The 18,057-nt window shown below is 37.4% G+C and overlaps 1 long non-coding RNA gene across 7 annotated transcripts in view; it reads left to right on the top strand.

The window, feature by feature from the left end:
* The window catches only part of LOC116448293, an 85,771-nt gene that overhangs the window by 33,279 nt on the left and 34,435 nt on the right, over positions 1–18,057 (top strand). For 6 of the 7 annotated variants that reach the window (XR_004241878.1, XR_004241877.1, XR_004241875.1 and 3 more), the window contains exon 2: positions 6,568–6,651. This is a non-coding gene — a long non-coding RNA (uncharacterized LOC116448293). Of the gene's footprint in view, positions 1–5,264; positions 5,352–6,567; positions 6,652–18,057 lie in introns of those variants that run through there. The other variant, XR_004241872.1, reaches the window with a different exon arrangement.

Here is an 18,057-nt window from a genome sequence, read left to right as displayed (position 1 = left end):
TGGTAATGAAATGTATTTTTGTACATAGCTTTGAAAATCCCTACTGTGGAATCATGCTCTATCAAGGGTCATTTTAATAACATTGATTGTTAAAAGACACAGCTCCCAGTGTAAAACCAGAACTCATTAGAATTCAGGATAGAGCTGATTACGGAGGAATGCGTAAAACTGAATATTAAGAAGATTAAGGAGAGCTGGATATCAGTGCTATATTCCAAAGGGAAATCCACCATGTACTTACTGTCCCAATCAGTGGTACCCAAAGGCAATGTGTACCTCTGTGCATGTACCCTATTGGAGAGGGAACTCTGAGTTTGGCCAAGGGTAACTATAAATATTAAAACTTTTATTATCAATGTTTGATAGAAACATAAAAAATTTATAGTTGTATACAAATTCTTTCTTTAGCAGAGGAAACACATGAGATTTTGTACTGCCACTGTTAAGTCACTCTTTCAGACAAAATCTAATTATTTCTCCCCGAATTTCTTTCTTTAACAGAGGTGGCATCATCCGAAAGAAGTAAGAGAAAATGAATAGCTGAAGCCCTGTATATAGCTAAATAGCAGATTGTGTATCAAGGTCATTCAGATAGGCTGCTGTGCTATGTATTGTTTCTTTTTCTTTTTTTTCTTTTTTAGTTTCCAATCCCCTGGTCTCTCTGCCTCCTTTTGCTATTCAGTATGTGTTTGTCACAGACTCTCTCTTGTTTAGAAACAAATGCGTTCAGACATCTTTGGTACTTAGAAAAGCAGTCTCAAATTATAGCAATCATTAGCATAACAGGAATACATAGGAGTTATCCAGCATGTGGAAAAAAACCTATGAAGCCTTCAATGCACTCTGTAACTGTATGAGAGGGAAATTAGAGATATCTACCCAATTGTGAATTTCCATGCCCCTATAACATGCAAACAGAATTACTTTCCACATTGTTGAGAAAATTCATTAAGCATATGTAGAATCTGAAGAATCTTGTCTTGTAGTGGGAAGCTGTATGAAATGTAGCAACACTTACGTGTTTAAAATATGATTATCAGAATTGAAACATAGAATTAACCAATCTTATACCATTTATGATAATGGAACAATAAATGTAAACTTCCTGAAAAATACAATGTGCAAAGAAACTAATTTAGAAACTAACAGACAGAAGTGGCACTAATATCATTCTAGAAATATATTTTATAGTTCTGTTGTGAAGTGTACAAAAAATCAGGACATATGGGGTTTCTACATTTTACTGTTTTTGTTTTCTACCTTCTCAGCTGGTGTCTTTTAAGTGACAGAGAGACAGTAGTTACTGGGACCCTTTCCCCCTCCCAGCATCACCTCAGTAAGGCCCCAGCTTAGCTGTACCTCTGTGTGATACTCTGCAATAAATAGCCAGTAATCAGCTCTTTAATTTGTCTTGGGTCCTTTGCAAGACTAGTAACATTATTGTTGCAGAAGCACTTGAAAAATACATAGGGAGGATAAAAAAACCCCCAAAACAACAGAAACCAGCCATTTAAAATAGTCTCCGAGGCTACCTATCTTCCCATGTATTGTTACTACCATGCTGCCATGGCCCGACTGCAGTTATTTTCCCTGTGGAAAATAATGTGAATCCTTTTGGCTTTCATGCAAACTACACTGTGTGGCCAACAGAGTGTGAATTTTCCTATATTTTGAGCAAAAATGCAATATGTTTATGGTGACACTGCTATTGCACTAAGTTACAAGATTCACTTCAGTTACATTGCTATAAGTTTATTTAATTTAGATTAACAAAACCCATCATAGTATTAAGATAATCAAAACTGTGTAAATAACAGAAGCTTCTTTTGAATAAATAAATCTATTTTTGAATAGACAAAGAGTATAATACATTTTGCTGTAGTCTAGGACAAAATGCCGTGTATAAGAGTTTCAATAACTGTCCATGGACAGTCTTTGCTGTAAATGAATGTTTTTGAATAACACCAGTAATCTGAAGGTAATGAAAGCAGTTTATGCAAGGTGCAATAAACAGCCATTGTTGTGTCTACAGAACATTACTTTATGCTACTGTGAAGATGATGTCTTTTTAGTCTTCTATCTGTTTTGAAAAAAAAATAAAATTCAGAGGCCACTAGTCTGAAAGAAACAAGGACAAGATAATAACTAGAGATGCAATTAATCCCTGTGCTTTGGAATAGGACAAATTGTTACAACAATCACAGAGAAAGCTGTACAGAGGTTACAGGGAGGCAAGTTAATGCAATGCTTAAAAAAAGGGAACAAAGAGTGTTAGACCTAAATTACAAGAGCAAAGAAATGAAAATACTGCTTAATAAGAAACAAATGTTGCATGCTGTGTATTAACAGTGGAATGCTTGCAGAAAATATGGAAAAGTCTTTGTTTACTCAACCCTGACTCATGGGCAAAGGTTTACATAAACTGGGCTTCTCTCCTGATCACAAGTATGTGGGAAGTCCTACGGGGATGGGTAGTCAATAGAGGGCTTCTCACTCACTTGAAATCAGACAAATGTTTGGATTCAGTCACTCAGGGTAAAAACTTGGTTGCATAATTGTCAGCAAAAAGCTCCTATTTTATCACTGGGGCCAAAATCTCACTAATGCAGCAGGCTCCAGCTTTGTTGCCAGCACTAGTTTCTAAAGGAGCAGTGGAGTGCTGGCAGCCAGGATCCATGGCCGGATCCTAGCCCTGCTCCCGTATGGCAGCACACGTTGCTGTGGGGCTTCCCAAGCTGCTTCTGGGGCTCTCTTTCACTCACTGACAGGAATGAGCTTTTGTCTTATGTGCAAAGGAGGAAATGTGAGCAATAAAAGTCCTCCTTAATGAATATAGAGAGCAGATCCTGCTTTCAGTCATGCCCTTTCAACCTCACTGAAGTCGAGGCCATCTTGACTCATCAGGACTCTTTCAAGCCTGCATCACCTCCAGAAATCCAGAGAGCTTTTGGGATGTTAAGGACCAGGACCAAGAAACCAGAGGTTTATATAGTGGGACATCAGAGTGGGGAAGAGAAAATGCACCTAGAAAGGACCACAATGGGTCATATAAACCCTTATTACAGTCTATAGCAATTTAATGAAAGTAAGTCAGAATAAATAAATACTTGAGGTAGAACCAAGAGGCAGCTGACCCAGTCAGTTGACCTATTGCATCACTAAATTACCCTCCTCAAGGGGAAGGGATAAAAGTTCCATGGGTTTGGTTTTTTTTTTTCCTGCTTTAAAAAAAGTTTTAATAATTCAAAGAAATGCCTAATGTTGGTAAATTTACATGGTAAGTACTTGATGGATTGAATTAATTCCCTTCTTTGTGTGCTGACATCCTTCTCGCTGCATAGGGAGATTCTACAGATGTAGAGAAATGCTGCACAGGATGGGATGTTTTTTTTATGGCATTTCCGTGTGCTTTAAATCTCTGAAGAATTTTCTGTGTGTGTGCTTTATATTGAGTCATTAAGTACATTAAGTAAAAACAAGCTTATTCACAAACCAGCTTTGATCTAGGCTTCCTGTGATTTATCTCGGCTGCCTATAGCATGCACTGAAATTCTACCTGATTGTTATTAGCTCCCCAAATATTTATATCACTCTAGATAATCAATGCTTATCACAGCCAATACAGACGTTACAAGTTCCTCAAAGAACGGCACTGTCAGCATAATAGCATTTTAATTATTGCAGCATATGTTCTCAAATAAGTCTTTTCTTTCCAGTATCAATTTAAACTATACACATCTTATTAATAGGTGATGTTAAAAATATTGTACATGTAAATTACAGCTTTTCCCACTAAGTGTAAGAAGCAATAATGCAATGTCTTGGAGGTATAAATGTTCACTTAATTTAAATCATGTTGCTAGCGCTGTTTTCTGTTTTCATTCCCTTGCGTTCGCACTCTCTACAGGATGTTTTTCATTCAACTGCTGTGTAAAACAAATTTGCTTGTGGGGGTTTGGTGATATAAAGCATCTGACTGGCACCAGTGCATTAGCTATTCTACATGTAGCTGAAAACATAAATTCAATATTTGGAGAAGTAGAGATAGCAGCATCTACTGGTTTAGAAGACTCAGATGACATGTTTTTGGTTATCAAGTGTGCTGCAAGTTCACGGGGAAGTTCCATGGAGAACACGCTGAGCCCTTCTGTCCCTCAGCTTCCCAACTTTATGTAGCCTCTTACTCCCTGCACCATTTTGAAGTTCTCCAAAAAGAAGTGCAATGCTTCTTTCTTTTATAAAAAGAAGTTTCAGAGAAAATTGTATTATTAACTTTGTAAGGGAGACTAAACGTTCATCTGTCTCCTAACAGAATCTAGTCTAGAAACCCCACAAAAATACTTCTGTAGGCAGCACAGTCATGCTTTGAAAAGGGAAATCACTCTTTATCTCTTTATAAAAGTACTTGCTGCTCATGCAAGTTATTAAGGACTCAGTTCTGAATCAGAATTCTGATTCTGTCTTCTGGATAGACACAAATCAGAAGATAGATATACAAATTGTTGTGAGGATTTTTCATGCTTTAGCTACCTAAAACTTTGACTCTCTCCTCTCTCCTAAAAACACATTGCTTTTATTACTGTTCTCATGCCACGAATCTGTAATTTTTTGTCTCTGATATATACAGAATATACAGACACATACATATATGCCCCCAATGCCGATCTACAAAAGTTTGCTGAAATTCTTGGTACTTTCAACTCACAATGAGTACAATAATCAAAGCTTTTCCTGAAAATACCTGTTCCTAATGTCACTGGATTAGTTCAAAATTTCAGCTTCTGTTCAAAATGCAGGCTTTCTGGAACCTCAAACCACCTAGTAAATCTGAACCTTTCAGGACTGACTTAAAAAGCTAAAACGTAACAGTAGTAAGCTATCCGTCTATTTAGAAGGAGAGAATAATTTTGATAAACACTTATTTTAAAGTTTATAATCCATCCAAACAAATCTGCTGCTGCTGTTTCTTTTGCAGGCTTACACACTTGCCATTTTACAAATCATGCAATGTAATCATTGTGGGTCTCCAAAGCCTCTGTTTCTAGTCATGCTATCTGTGCTGAAGACATGTTTCTTCTGCTGGAAAATGATATATTGTATGTCATCTTTATTGTTATTTACTAGAATCATAGAATCATTTAGATTAGAAAAGACCTTTTAGATCATTGGGTTCAACCATAAATGAAGAATTTGGATGAGTGTGGTGGGTTTTTTTGAAGGAAAACTTTGCTTTTCTGGTTTTATTTATTAATATTTTTTTATTTTCCAGATTCAAAATGATGGCTCGAGCTCACTTATTGGTGCCATAAGATCACTGATCACCATCACAAGTTTGCAAACTAAAAAGCAGGGTAAAATCAAGTTGATTTAATTCAGAATTGAATGTAAACTCTTGTTCCTAAAAAACCAATTGCACGTATGTGGGTAATTTTCAATGCAGTGGATAAACTTTCATAATTCATTTGATTCCTTTCATAATTCATTTGATTGTTTCTGTACAACAGCTTTGCTGGTGGACTCTGACAAATGTGATACTCATGCTGTGTGAATGTCTCATATATGTACAAACTGTACCAATTCAAGGTAACAACCAGTGGGAATAAAGCACTACCTGCTGACCTGTAAATGTAAACAGAAAAGAAAATGGAAAGAAAAAAGGACCATGTTGGTGATGCAAATTACATTTTAGGATTAAGGAAATAGTCACTGGAAATAGTTGCTGTTGAGCAGACTCCTCTGTTTTCTATTAGAAGTGTATGAATTGTTTCCTTTACACTGTTGAAATATAGAGAAAGGGTTTTAATGCAGACAGTTAAATTCATGGTGACAACCCTTGTGGTGTACTTGGCATCTGTATCCTTGTGGGCTGGTCTGTTGCATTGATCTCTGAGGACAAAAATATCAGGAGATTGATTCAGTGCCACTGAACTTGTATGCACTAGAAGGGCAGTAGATTTAAAGTTTTCCTTCAGCATAGGTTGGTTGTCTTCAAGTAAAGTTTCAGGTCACTTCTGGGGCATCATTGCAGGTAAATGTGCACTGTGTTTATTAGTCTCTGGTAGATAAGAAGGTTTCAGTTTTAATGATTGCAAGATCAAATATTTGACAAAAAGTGAAAAGCAAAGACCGGAGGTATATATTCTAGAGTGAAAGAGGGAGGAGAATAATGAGTTTGAGAAGAATAAAACACAGATTTGTTAGTGGAAAAGAATGCTACAAAGGTCTCTGTGTGAATCTTTGGTTCCTGGAGTTTCTGCCAATTCCTTTTATTACTATTTCAAGTAACCAGGTACATATGGCATGTTTGTAAGTAAAGCAGTCAATGAAGTTAGTTACACCTCTGCATTTATTACCCTACCCCTGAGTATTATTAACTTTTACATTCCCCATAAAATATAATTTATCACTTAAATAATTTGCTTTGTGTCAGGGTTCAGTGTGCTCCAGTGCTTTCCTGCTCATTAAATGAGATATTTTTACTTAATGAGCCCAGAATGTCCTTTGCATTTAACATTAGAGTTGATTTCAAACACTCCATTTTTCTAACACATTTGTATGTAATTTCAGAATGTGGACTTCATTCCATAGTCTTACTCTGAAGAAAAAAGAGCTACAAAGAATAATGACCCATGACTTCTGGAGAGGAACACGGTAAGTATGGGTGAATATTTTAAAAAACCCCTATTATCTACCTGCATTTTGCATTCTTTCAACTGGTTTGAAAGTCTGAGTTACTATTTGAGCCTGATGCTGCAGTTATTACATACATAATACTCCATTAGGAAAGCATTTTCAGAAGGGACTGCAAGATATGGATTTCCATGAAATTAACAGTATTTAAAAATAACCCCACCCTTAGATGTGTGTGCGTGATACCCTGATTCATGTAGCATCTAGTCTTTCAAATATACACAGTTCACATATAAAATAAATATCCACAGGATAAATAAACATCATAGAACTCTAGCAATATACCCCTAATGGGAATCTGGCTCATCTCTTTGCAATTGCAAATAATCACTTTGCAATTATTTAATAAAATCTGAGTAGAGAAACCCTCTGTGCAGTAAATCATTTGCTCATAATAATCACTGGAACCAAAAACCAGCCCAAACCTCTGAGCTATCTCAGCAATTCCAGGATAAACACTGTGCTGCTACACTTTAAATGGAATTTTGCCACCAGCTAGATCTCAAGGAGTCAGTGAGTAGTGTATGATGGATTCACAAGTGGGTGTTCATTTGAGTCCATTATAATGAATGTGGCCATCTGTGCATCAGCTGTACACCACTGACATGCAGGGTGCAAGTCTGATCAGTCAGGTTCTCAGGATCCATGGCAATGTGCATGGTGTGAAACACTCAATAAAGGATAGTAAAGCAGAAAATTAATCCCATTAAAATGTTAATATTGTAATATAGAATTTTTTTTTCTTCTGAGTGACAAAAGAATAACTCGGGAAATAAGCAAACATACATTTATATTCAACTGAACTTACAACTTTTTTTCAGAGTATATTTGGCCATCATTAAATGTCATATGCACGTTCTCCCATGGTTGCCTTGTCTCACCTGATTAAGAGCTTGGGCCTCTCTTTCTGTTTGCTCCTCTGGACCAGTTTCCTTGGCTGACCTCCTTTTCCTACAAGGCATGTGCAGCCATGTAAGTGTGTGGCAGCTGGATGTGGTGGAAGTGTATATTGTGGGAATGCCATGGTTACCACGGCACACGGTGGGCAAAGGAGCACGAGCAGGAGGTAGCAGTGGGCAGGCAGTCTGTGCCTTGGTGTAGCAGCCCTCTTCAATACACCATCATGATTACCAGGGGAAATCTCAAAATTCTCATCAGACTGGCAGAATCAGCTTATTTAAAAAAAAGTTTTTTAGAATAGTGAAATAATGTTTCACGAGACTGGGTCATGCCTTGTAGGTCAAGGAGAAAAAGAACATTTCCCTGACTGGGGCAGTAGAAGTTAACAGTAGCGTGATTACTCGTGCAAGTGTATGAAATGTGAGAGCTTCATCTTTGCCATAGAGGGAGGGAAAAACAAATGAAAAATTGGAATCAATGTTGATTGTAATTTAGTGAGGGGCGAACACACCCAGGTTGTTTATTAACATCATCTCATCATTGAAAAGGCTACTAAGTAACATAATTGCTCTGATACAGACTGGGGAAACAATGTCATCAACTGTAAGGGAATCTGTACTCTTCTCTTGCTGTTACTCATCAGAGAGTGCACCACCACCAATAAATCAATTTATTTTGGTTTTCCTTACAATCCTTCATCATTTTGTCCATTTGAGCTGCAGACAGTTAAGGCTGGCACATTCAAGCTGAATGCTTTTTTTTTTTTTTTTTTTTTGTATTTTTCACTGTAAAACTTAAAGGAAAAATGCTGGGGTTTTTTTTGGTTTGTTTTGTGCTTTATTTTGTTTTTGTTCCTCCCTGTTCCCCCCTGAAAAAAAATTTAGGCTATAATTTGCTCTGGGGAAATACTGAATTATTATTTTAGATACTGAAATTTGTAATATTGTAGCATATTTATATGACCTGGTGGAATCTCAAATGATAAGAGACTTTTGTTTTCCTTCTGATTCTATAATAGCAATAGACCTGCCCTTCATTTCTTCATTTCATTACAGTTTTAAGGATAGGTTTGAGATATTTTAAATTTTGTTTGAATTACTTTTCTAGATAATAATTATCACTGAATGTTGTGTTTCAAATTCTAATGTCAAAGAATATCTAAAATATCTAGCCAAAATAATTAATTTTTAAAATCAGTTTTTATCTTCTGCACTGTGAATGTTTAGTTGCTCTGGATGAATAATAGTTTGGTTTTTATATCATATAAATCCTGGGGATGTCTCAATGTGTGCAGAAAGGAAAATGTGATACACCTACTTGAGAAATTTCTATGATGGGTCAAGAAGTCTTTTGGGAGAGGAGGTTGCTGAGTTAGAGTCAAGACTGGACCTACTGGAGCTTTCTCCCCTTTATCCTGTACTACTCCTAGAAACACACACGTTTTTAGAAAATTCAGGTAGATTATAGAGGAGCCACGCCTATAATATCCCCTTCATTCCTGTGACTGGCAGTTTGCATTTTATTAGTATGTGCACATCTGATCTTGGCATGGGTATTAGGAAATAATTCTTTTCATCAGGGCACTGCCAGGGCTGGGTTTTGGTTGCTGTTGTTTTAGCTGATGGTGTGATCCTAAGCCTGGGCAAGAGCACAGTTTGTTGCGGAAAGTCTCTGGCAAACACTCACATGGGAGGTATTGCAGAACTGCTCACTGGCACTAATGAAAAGGGACTGACAGGTGCCTGCAGCCCAGCTGAAGGGTGTTCATATCAGGCACCTTGAGAAAGTGAGGAGCACAGCAAACTAAGGTCATACCCTGATTTTTCTCTGACATTTGAGACCCTTGTTTTGGACTAGAAATGGTTGAAGAGGGAATAAATATCAGATGGATGATACAAGTGTCATTTAAGGGATAGTACATTGCGCCACTGGGCTTGTATCAAAGGGTCCAGTATATGTATCTTTTGGTAACAAATTTTACTTAGCTTTGTTTTTTTAATTAACTATTTGCAATTGAGAAATAATCTATGCAGTTTCAAGAGAGGGTGAGATAATGGTGCTTATCAGATTCCTTCTGGGAATGGCAGTAAGTATTTTATAGCTAGTTTCAGTTAACATAAACTTTCTCTGAATCAGATGCATAACTTTTTACACATGTAGACTAAGGCCAAAGGTTCTCTTCACTCTTTGAAAGCACTGATACTAAATTTTTTATTAGTACCCATGATAAATAATGCACTTGACTTCAGTTTTGACAGTACTATTGTGAGAAACTATGACACATTTCTTTCAGAAGTACCTAAATAGCCAACTTTAATGCTGAAGAAAAGTTTATCTTTGTTTTAAATGGATTCTTTGATCAGTTTAAGTTACCTCCTGATGGCTGCAGCCTTTCTTGCATCAGTGGTCTCTGTGTTGCTGCCATCATGTTGTTTGTGTGTTTATGGCTGGCTTTCAAGTTATCATTTCTTTGTGTCTCTGTGTGGTTTGGTTTCACAAAGGGATCCTGGATCTAATATTGCCACTGCCATCCACTTTGCCAATATATGTGTATACTTGCAGGTGTCCAGAAACTCTTGCAGAAAAATGTAAATTGCTGTTCTTAAACCTAAACACACAGATTTTCATAGTTCATACTATTGGCCACTGTGCCTGAGTTCTGAGTTATTTGGGCACTCTCCTGCTTTTATAGCTCAGATTCTTCACACTTTTCTATTTGAGTCTTGTAATGCTTTGACTTCTCTGCTATGTTTGGGATGCTCCCATATTGTTTTCAATTTGGCTGCAGTAGCTTCGCTGGCTTGCAAAATCCCAGGCTTTATTTTAGATCTTTGATATACTCTTTCCCAGTGTTTTATACAAAATCCAGAACACCATCCAGCTTTCTATCAGGAAACTAACCCTTCCCTTCAGATTGTGAGGTTCATTGTAGTTCAGATCAGTTAAAGGCTTCTCTGTGTTTTCTCTCTCTTTTTTTACTGCTTGCTTGAAATTGAATTTATTGGATCCTTTTACATGGAAGTATTTTACATGTAAGCTGATTCAAACCTCCTAAACTCCTAGTCTTAAATGAACTTCAAATAGTTGTTGAAAGTTGTGAGTGATACAGGCCAGGTTTTCTAAGCATCCTGTGTTCCTGGGAAACTGAACTACAGTAAGAAATGCTAAACAGTACAGAACTTTCACCAGAACTTCTGAATTTTCTTAACTGTTGTCTGAAAATTGTAATTTGAAGAAAACAAACCCCTGTAAATGAAACTCATTCTGATGTTCATGAATCTAAGTTTGCCAGCCTGTGAGAGTCTCCTTCTTTTACTTGTTTAAGCACACAGTGATTCCGTGAGGAAAATGGGCTTGAATCTCATTAGACATCGTCCTGTATTAATGGAACAGGTTCACTCATATTTTATTCATTAAATTATATTTGTCAATATTTTTTTCTATTTTAAGCTCTTACTGTAAAAGAGAGCATTATCACCTCAAAGTATTTGTTTCCTAGAGTGAATGCCAATACTATCCAGTCACACCATATTCTCCTAATTATGCTGAGGGTTTCTTTCCTAACAGCATTTATTTTCGGGTGTCAACAATACTTCAGTTAAATGTAGTGTAAAGTGCACTTATTTAGCAAACTTGTCCTTCAGAAAAGAGTTTTTTTGTCTTTAAAAAACCACTAGATTGTTTCTTTCTGTCAGTGCATGATACAATAGAAAACTTAAATCAATAATGCTTCTTATTCTTATGCAATTGATGCATAACATCCTTCTTCACACAGAGGTTTAATGTGTTGTAAATTAATTATCTGGAATGCGTAGAGGGTCAATGGACCTTGGTATGACTGGGATGTAATGTTAAAGTGTTCCATTTCCTTCCAGCCCTGCTCAGTTCTCTTGTCGACTCCTCTCTGTGTCAGCTATGCCATCTTCTGCGCTTTGGTCCCTTAAGTGTTGTTAATGCCCCTTGAGGGCTTGATCGATAGGAAAAATTTGCTTTACCATAAATTTGTCCAACAATTTTCTTTCTTCTGAAGATGGAGTATCTTTCTTAACTGTACTTGCATAATGCTTCTTAGTAAACTATTCTTACTCTTACAGAAGTTTAAAATAATAGCCATATTTTAAATCAAATTTAAATGAAGTTGTGGAGATTCTGCATAAACAAATGCAGATGTAATTTTTGGCTTGTAGGTCCTAAAATGAATCAAGTATGCTTCAAGTGTCTGTTAGGAAGAGTTTTGCTTTACTGTATCTACACATCAAACCACATAGATGAATAAAATTGTTACTAACTGTGAAGAAATGCTGAGGGAGAGATTCTCAACCATGAAGAGTGCAATTAAAACATGCATTCACTGGGTTTAAAGTAGCCAATTTCCTTTAAAAATCAGAGAGGCCACTCTATTTCTTTTTTCGAAGCCTGCTTGGCTATTAGTTGCTAGGGTAACAAGATCCAAGATAGTGAATAAGCCCTGTCCAGGCAGCACAGTGTTATGGGTGTCTCAGATGAATGCAAAGAAATGCTGGTAGGAACATTCAATTATGGGTTAGTTTAATTTTTATTTATCCGTCTTTTTACTACAAGGATGGTCAAAATCTGTATGCATTTGTAATTAAAATGGTGCTGGTATGTTTTAATTGTCTGAGTAACAGATGACACTAAACTATTAAAGCAGAAAATACTTCAAATCTCAATGAAAAAAAGGAAAGAGATGCTACTTAAAACTCCCGGCATGTTGGTGGGATCAATTTAATGTCCTGTGCTGTGTCAATGTCACTTTCATAAACTTTTGCTGAAGTGCTTTTCCTACTGTATGTTGAATGATGTTGTCAGGACTGAGTCGGGGGTACGGTGGTCTACTTTACTTCCCTTGATGAAAAGGTCACTGCCACTTGTAAATCTGTTTTACTCCCTGCACAGTTGTTAGTGTCAAAGTCTGTCAGCTCTGTGGGATGTTAAAATTATACAACTGTGGTAGGAACAAGGAACACAAATTCCCAAGTGGTACATCCCAAGAAAAAGTCTCTGATCTTTGTGTAAAAGTTCTGTGGAAAGTTTTTCATTCAGGATTTTCAGCTCACTTTGGCTTGATTGCAGAAATAAACAAAATTTCTGTTTCATTCCTCCCATCTGGTGGGCCCTCCCCACCAATAGCTCATCATAGGGCCACATATGTCCGTAGCTCATGGTTGCAAGTGAAAAAGTCTCTGCTTTATTTTTTTAAGGCTGCAAGGGCTTCAGTTAAAGCACAATTAAAACCTGGCCTGTGTTGTGTTATGTGATTATGTTTTGACAAATCATCACAATAGATCAGCTTCACAATTATTCATAAGTTATTTGGAAAATACAAGGAATAAACAAGAAGTAAAACAACTGGCCAATTTAGGGGAGGACACCTGACCTCCAAACCAAGCTTCCAACCAATTTAAGAAATGGAAATGATAAAAACCTCCAAAAACGTAAACTCTCTTTCCCTTTTTCATAGCATCATCTGAACTGTTCTGTGCCTATGCAAAGACAATTTTTTACTCAGCACTTTTCCCATGTGAGTTGTCATACTTTGCTAGTGAACTGCAGCAAACGCAGTGGGAGCAAAACCAGCTGGAGTGCCAAGAGTGGCCATGTCCTCTGAGCTTGATTGATTACGACATGGAGTTTTCGAAGTTTTATGCTCTGGCTGTGCAGGAGATGGACACAAAGTTCTTTGCATGTGAAGTATGGCCAAAGCTTTTAGGTGGTCAATTTCCTGCTTAATCCAAAGGCCTCTGCTAAGACAGAGGCAAGCTTTTCACACTGTGAGGTATTTCCATATGACCTTGCAACTAAATTGATTTTTGAACTGAGTGGAGTAGTTTGCTGCTGAGGAGACAGAATGGGACCTGAAAGGGGCAAACACTGAATCTTTTTGGCTTGACTTTCAGTCAAGGTAACTCACTGGGGTCCTGAAGGTGATGCAAGTAAACATCTGCCAAGTGAATCTTTGTGTCAAGGCAGCCATTGTGGGCAAACTGGGGTAGGCAGCAATGGGTAAACGTATATCAGTGTGCCAAGTAAGCATCAGCATGACAGGGAAGAGGACACACTATGATCCTGATTTCCTTTTGACTTAATTTTGACTGGAAAATTCTCTTTATGTGCCACTGAATCTGATCTAGAAGCTGTCTCAGGGCACTCCTTTCAGTGATAAGAAAGAAGAATCTTTCATATGAAGTTTTTCTTACTGTCTGTTAAATATTTGAATGATAGGTAAGCAAATGATAAAGAAAAGCAAAATCCCTGAAGTTTTAATTGCTCTGAGGAAAAATTCACTGCCATCTCTATCAATCACTAACTTGGTTTTATAGATATCTTTCAAAATGTCATCCAATTTGCCTTTAAGATCACAAACACTTTTGCTTAATCCTCCTTCCCTGCCTACTGAGACAATTGCAGCATAAAAATTCACCTTTTCCCTTTATCAGATTCATTTCTACTGTTTGAAATTGCTAAAATCCAAATGGCAGATATTTGTACTTGCATAATTAGAAAGCTGAATAGATGCCTGTTGTATCAGTGCTTGTGTTTGCTGAAGACTCACAATGTTAGAGGGTATGTCTGAGGAATGTAAACAAACATCCACCTTATCAGGACTTTTACCACTGAGAAATAGAAAATAACATTTTTTTCCTACCCTCTGGCCTCCATTATCCCTCCAGTTCACCAGACTTAGCTCAATCTTTTTGTGGTTTCTAATTTTCATCTTCTCTTGGCACAGGCAAATGAAGTACAATTAAAAATTCTTGGAATGATTCTTATAATCAGGAAGAGTGGTTCGACACTCTCAGGTCTGTACACGCTCATGTAATGGGTATCTGGTATGTAGCTGCTTTTTCACTCTGAAATAAAATAATGTGCACATGCTAATGTATCTGCATACATCTTGGGGATGTTTTTATTCTTTATAAAAAAAGACTTTTAAAAACTGATTATTTATATTTCAAAACAAAAATCAGATATCTATTTGTGATATAAATAATCAGATTTATTCTGGACCAGTCTTCTACATATTTTTCCAGGCAAAAGGAATTAGAGCTCAGAGCAAAGACTGCCAGGATTTTGAGGGCTTTGGAAAAGTTACTTACTGATCAAGCCTACTGAGTGAATATCTGAGATGATTTACAGCCAAAAACGTTTAAGGCCTTGTGTGGCACTTTCAGCCTTTCTGGGGAAAAAGGTTGCCTAATTGTACAAAGATTTAGTAGAAAAGATTTAACCTTTCCCTTAGTAAATTAATTTGAAATACTGAATTTTAAAGTGGTTATAAAGCATTGTGGTCCTTGTGATAAAAGAGGCAATACTTAGGTACTCCTTATCTTTCGGGTCTCCTTTAGCCATTGGGAACTTCATAAAGATGATCTAAAATGGGCTTGTCAGACACCTGCAGACGAGTATCTCCCAGGTATTACTGAGCCTTGTGCTTACACCTAACCATTGCCTTTCTTCAAATTTTCAGTCATATTCTTACTTCTTCCTTTCATGGCAGACAAAATTACACCTCTTTGGACTTCCGAAATGTGTGTCTTCTACATGTCAACCTGCAGAGGTTTCGCTATTTTCTCAGTCTGACATTATTATGCATCCTCTCTCTTTTGCTGTATTTTTTTATTAAAAATTTCAACATTTTTTTTTTAAGTGCACTGAAACACCTTTTCACATTCATCACAGTTTTCCAGATCTCCCATCTGCTTGCACAGTCTGTGATGTCCAAGTCACAGCCTCTTCTCTTTTCTTGGTATTCCAAGTAGACACTTTGTCCTTGTAATTTGTGTCAAAACTTGCCTGGAAACTTTCCTTTCCCTCTTGGCTTACCAGGCACTATTTTGGGATATTCTATCAGATGGACTACCAGACACTACCACTTTGTTTTGTAGGTACAGTGACATGCTGACAGGGCCCAGAGCACAGTACGAAGAGGTAGTTCTGTAGGTCCCAGCTGTGTACAGATGAAGGATGTCTCTTGTTTTGGACTCTCTTCTGATCTTGGGGAAAGACTTCCCTTTTTTCTTGTTTATCTTGGTCTAGTCTCCAGAATGAATGTTGCCTTAGCAGAGTTGAACTATTCTCAACATCTCTTCATCTAATTGTTAATTTTTTTCTGAGAATGAAGTAGTTTGATATACATGAGGTGACCCAGGCCAGGTATGAAGTGCTTTGCCCCAGCACATGAGTTCATGTGAAGGTTCCTTGTGTGAATTCTTACAGCAGCAGCCCAAAGAACCCCTTATTTGTATGACCAAGACTAAAGGGCTAGATGGACAAATGCAAATTTGCAGTAAGTTTTGCAATATCTGATACGAAGCATCAATATGTTGGTGTTAGGCTAGAGGGCTGCAGGCTTTTTTTGAGAGAAACAGATGTGTGAGATGTGCGTCACGTTACCAGTGGTAACATGGACAGCACTTTTGAAAAACCTTCAGCTCAAGAATGTGGCTCAAGCAGAGGTTTAAACTGAAGCCCCTCATCAGATGAGATGGGAAATTGTATTTAGGAAGAAGTGAATAAATACCCATGACAAATCTTCAGCTGCTCTAGTTCATAATGGAAGTTCATTCCCATAATGGAAGATCGTTCATAAATGATCATTACCCCAAACAGGCTCTCAGTGGCAATAATAATTTAGGCTGGGAGCAAGAACAATTATGTTGATCAAACTATACTAAAGGAGGATGTTTATAAAGATTATCAATTTATGATGAACTTTCAGCTCTGAAAAAAAAGTTTATACTGATACTTAAATTTGCAGAAGCATAAAGTCTTTAAAAAACCCAAAAAATCACTAAAACCTGTAACACTTTAACCAGCCTCATTGAATTGCTTTTCTGCAGAAATTTTGAAGCAAAAACAATTAAGAAGAGCTGTTGTATGCATAAGTGCTAAGTATGTGAAACATTCCCAGCTACTGCCACATGACAACAATCCTGTCCCTGGGGTCAGGATTTTCACTGGTAATTTCAGTGAGGAATCTCTGGGACAGTGAACCTGCTGGGGGAAAACTGGTGACCTGCCACTCCTAAGCCAGGATATACTGTCCTCCTATACATGTTCATTCAAAAATCTGTGCAACAAATCCACCTAAACTGTCTTTACTGATAAAATACAGAGCAGAATAATTTTATAATCTGCTTCTTTTCATATTTCTAATTGCTTCAACATTTTCATTGTTTCAACTGGAAGCATTGTATGTGCTCCACAGGTGCAGTGGCATTCTGCATTATTTATGCCTAATGTTTGATGTCTTATTTTTAAGGCAAAAAATCAGTGCCATGCAAGTAAAACCCTTTTTTTGGGCCAAAAGAAGAAGAAAGCCCTCCATCATTTCCATACACTCACCCTCCATGTGCAGTTATGATCTGGGTTGCCCTTGTTGTTGGTTAACGTGTGAATAACAACCTGCATTTCCCACCTGCGATCAGGTTTTACTGCAGGAATAAAGCAAGGTCGAAATAATACCTAATGTTTAGACAGCATGCTGGTAGTCTCCCTGTCAGCAGACTATTCTTAAATAATAGTAACAAATTAGCATTAAAAGCTCTCCACAACAAGATGTGCTAAAATCATACTGGATGCTCAGTGACCTGTGCAAAGAAAATGTAATATGCTGCTTTCTAGTGCTCTCAGCCTCAGCCGCTGTAGTGTCAATTATGTCACTATAGCTTTTCAGAGGTGGAACCAATATGACTCAAGAAAATAACAAAACAAGAAAAAGAGGGGAAAAAAAAAGGCAAAAATAAACTCTGGATGCAAGATGAGCGAGTGTTGCAAGCAGAGAATGTTTAGCTACAGTGCTGAGTTTGAAGGGGTTGCCTTCTTAACACAATGGGACCCAGCTTCCTGATGTGTTCTCTGAAGTGCCTCATTGCAGAGCAGTAATGTTATATCTTAATAAGCATAACGCTGTGAACTGAGGCATATTTTTAAGTCAGACACATGGGAGAGAAACATATCAGAGCAGAGCTGTGTTATTTTTAATGGAGCATGTGTTTGTCTTGTAAGTGTGTCAGAAGAAAAGGAACAGGTCTCGGGTTTCTTCTCACCATGTCTAACGTAGGATGGGCACTCCAACTGCCTCTCTAACTGACATCAGTGGTCTTTGATGTTGCAAATGACACTGGATGGTCTGGACTACACTTGTACCTCACATTCAATGACATTGAATACATATTACATATATCAGTGTTCATTGAAGCTCTTCTTCGGCTCTTCTTTGAAAACCACAAAGACCAAGGTACCTTTCACTATACGAACAAGATTGTCATAAGAGACTGTTCTTTTCCCAGCTTTGCATGAGTGTGTCGTACAGATGAGGGGGGACATGATCTGCATGAAAACATTTCCGTTTACATTCAACTGACAAACAGATCTTGTAGTGTGGAATTGATAGCTGCCATGTGCACTGTACTGCAGCCCATGCCACGCACCTCTCATTCTTAA

Source organism: Corvus moneduloides, chromosome 9 (assembly GCF_009650955.1).
Source record: "Corvus moneduloides isolate bCorMon1 chromosome 9, bCorMon1.pri, whole genome shotgun sequence".
Classification (NCBI taxonomy): Eukaryota; Metazoa; Chordata; class Aves; order Passeriformes; family Corvidae; genus Corvus; species Corvus moneduloides.
Note: the sequence above shows the minus strand (reverse complement) of the source record. Positions and strands in the feature narration are given on the sequence as shown.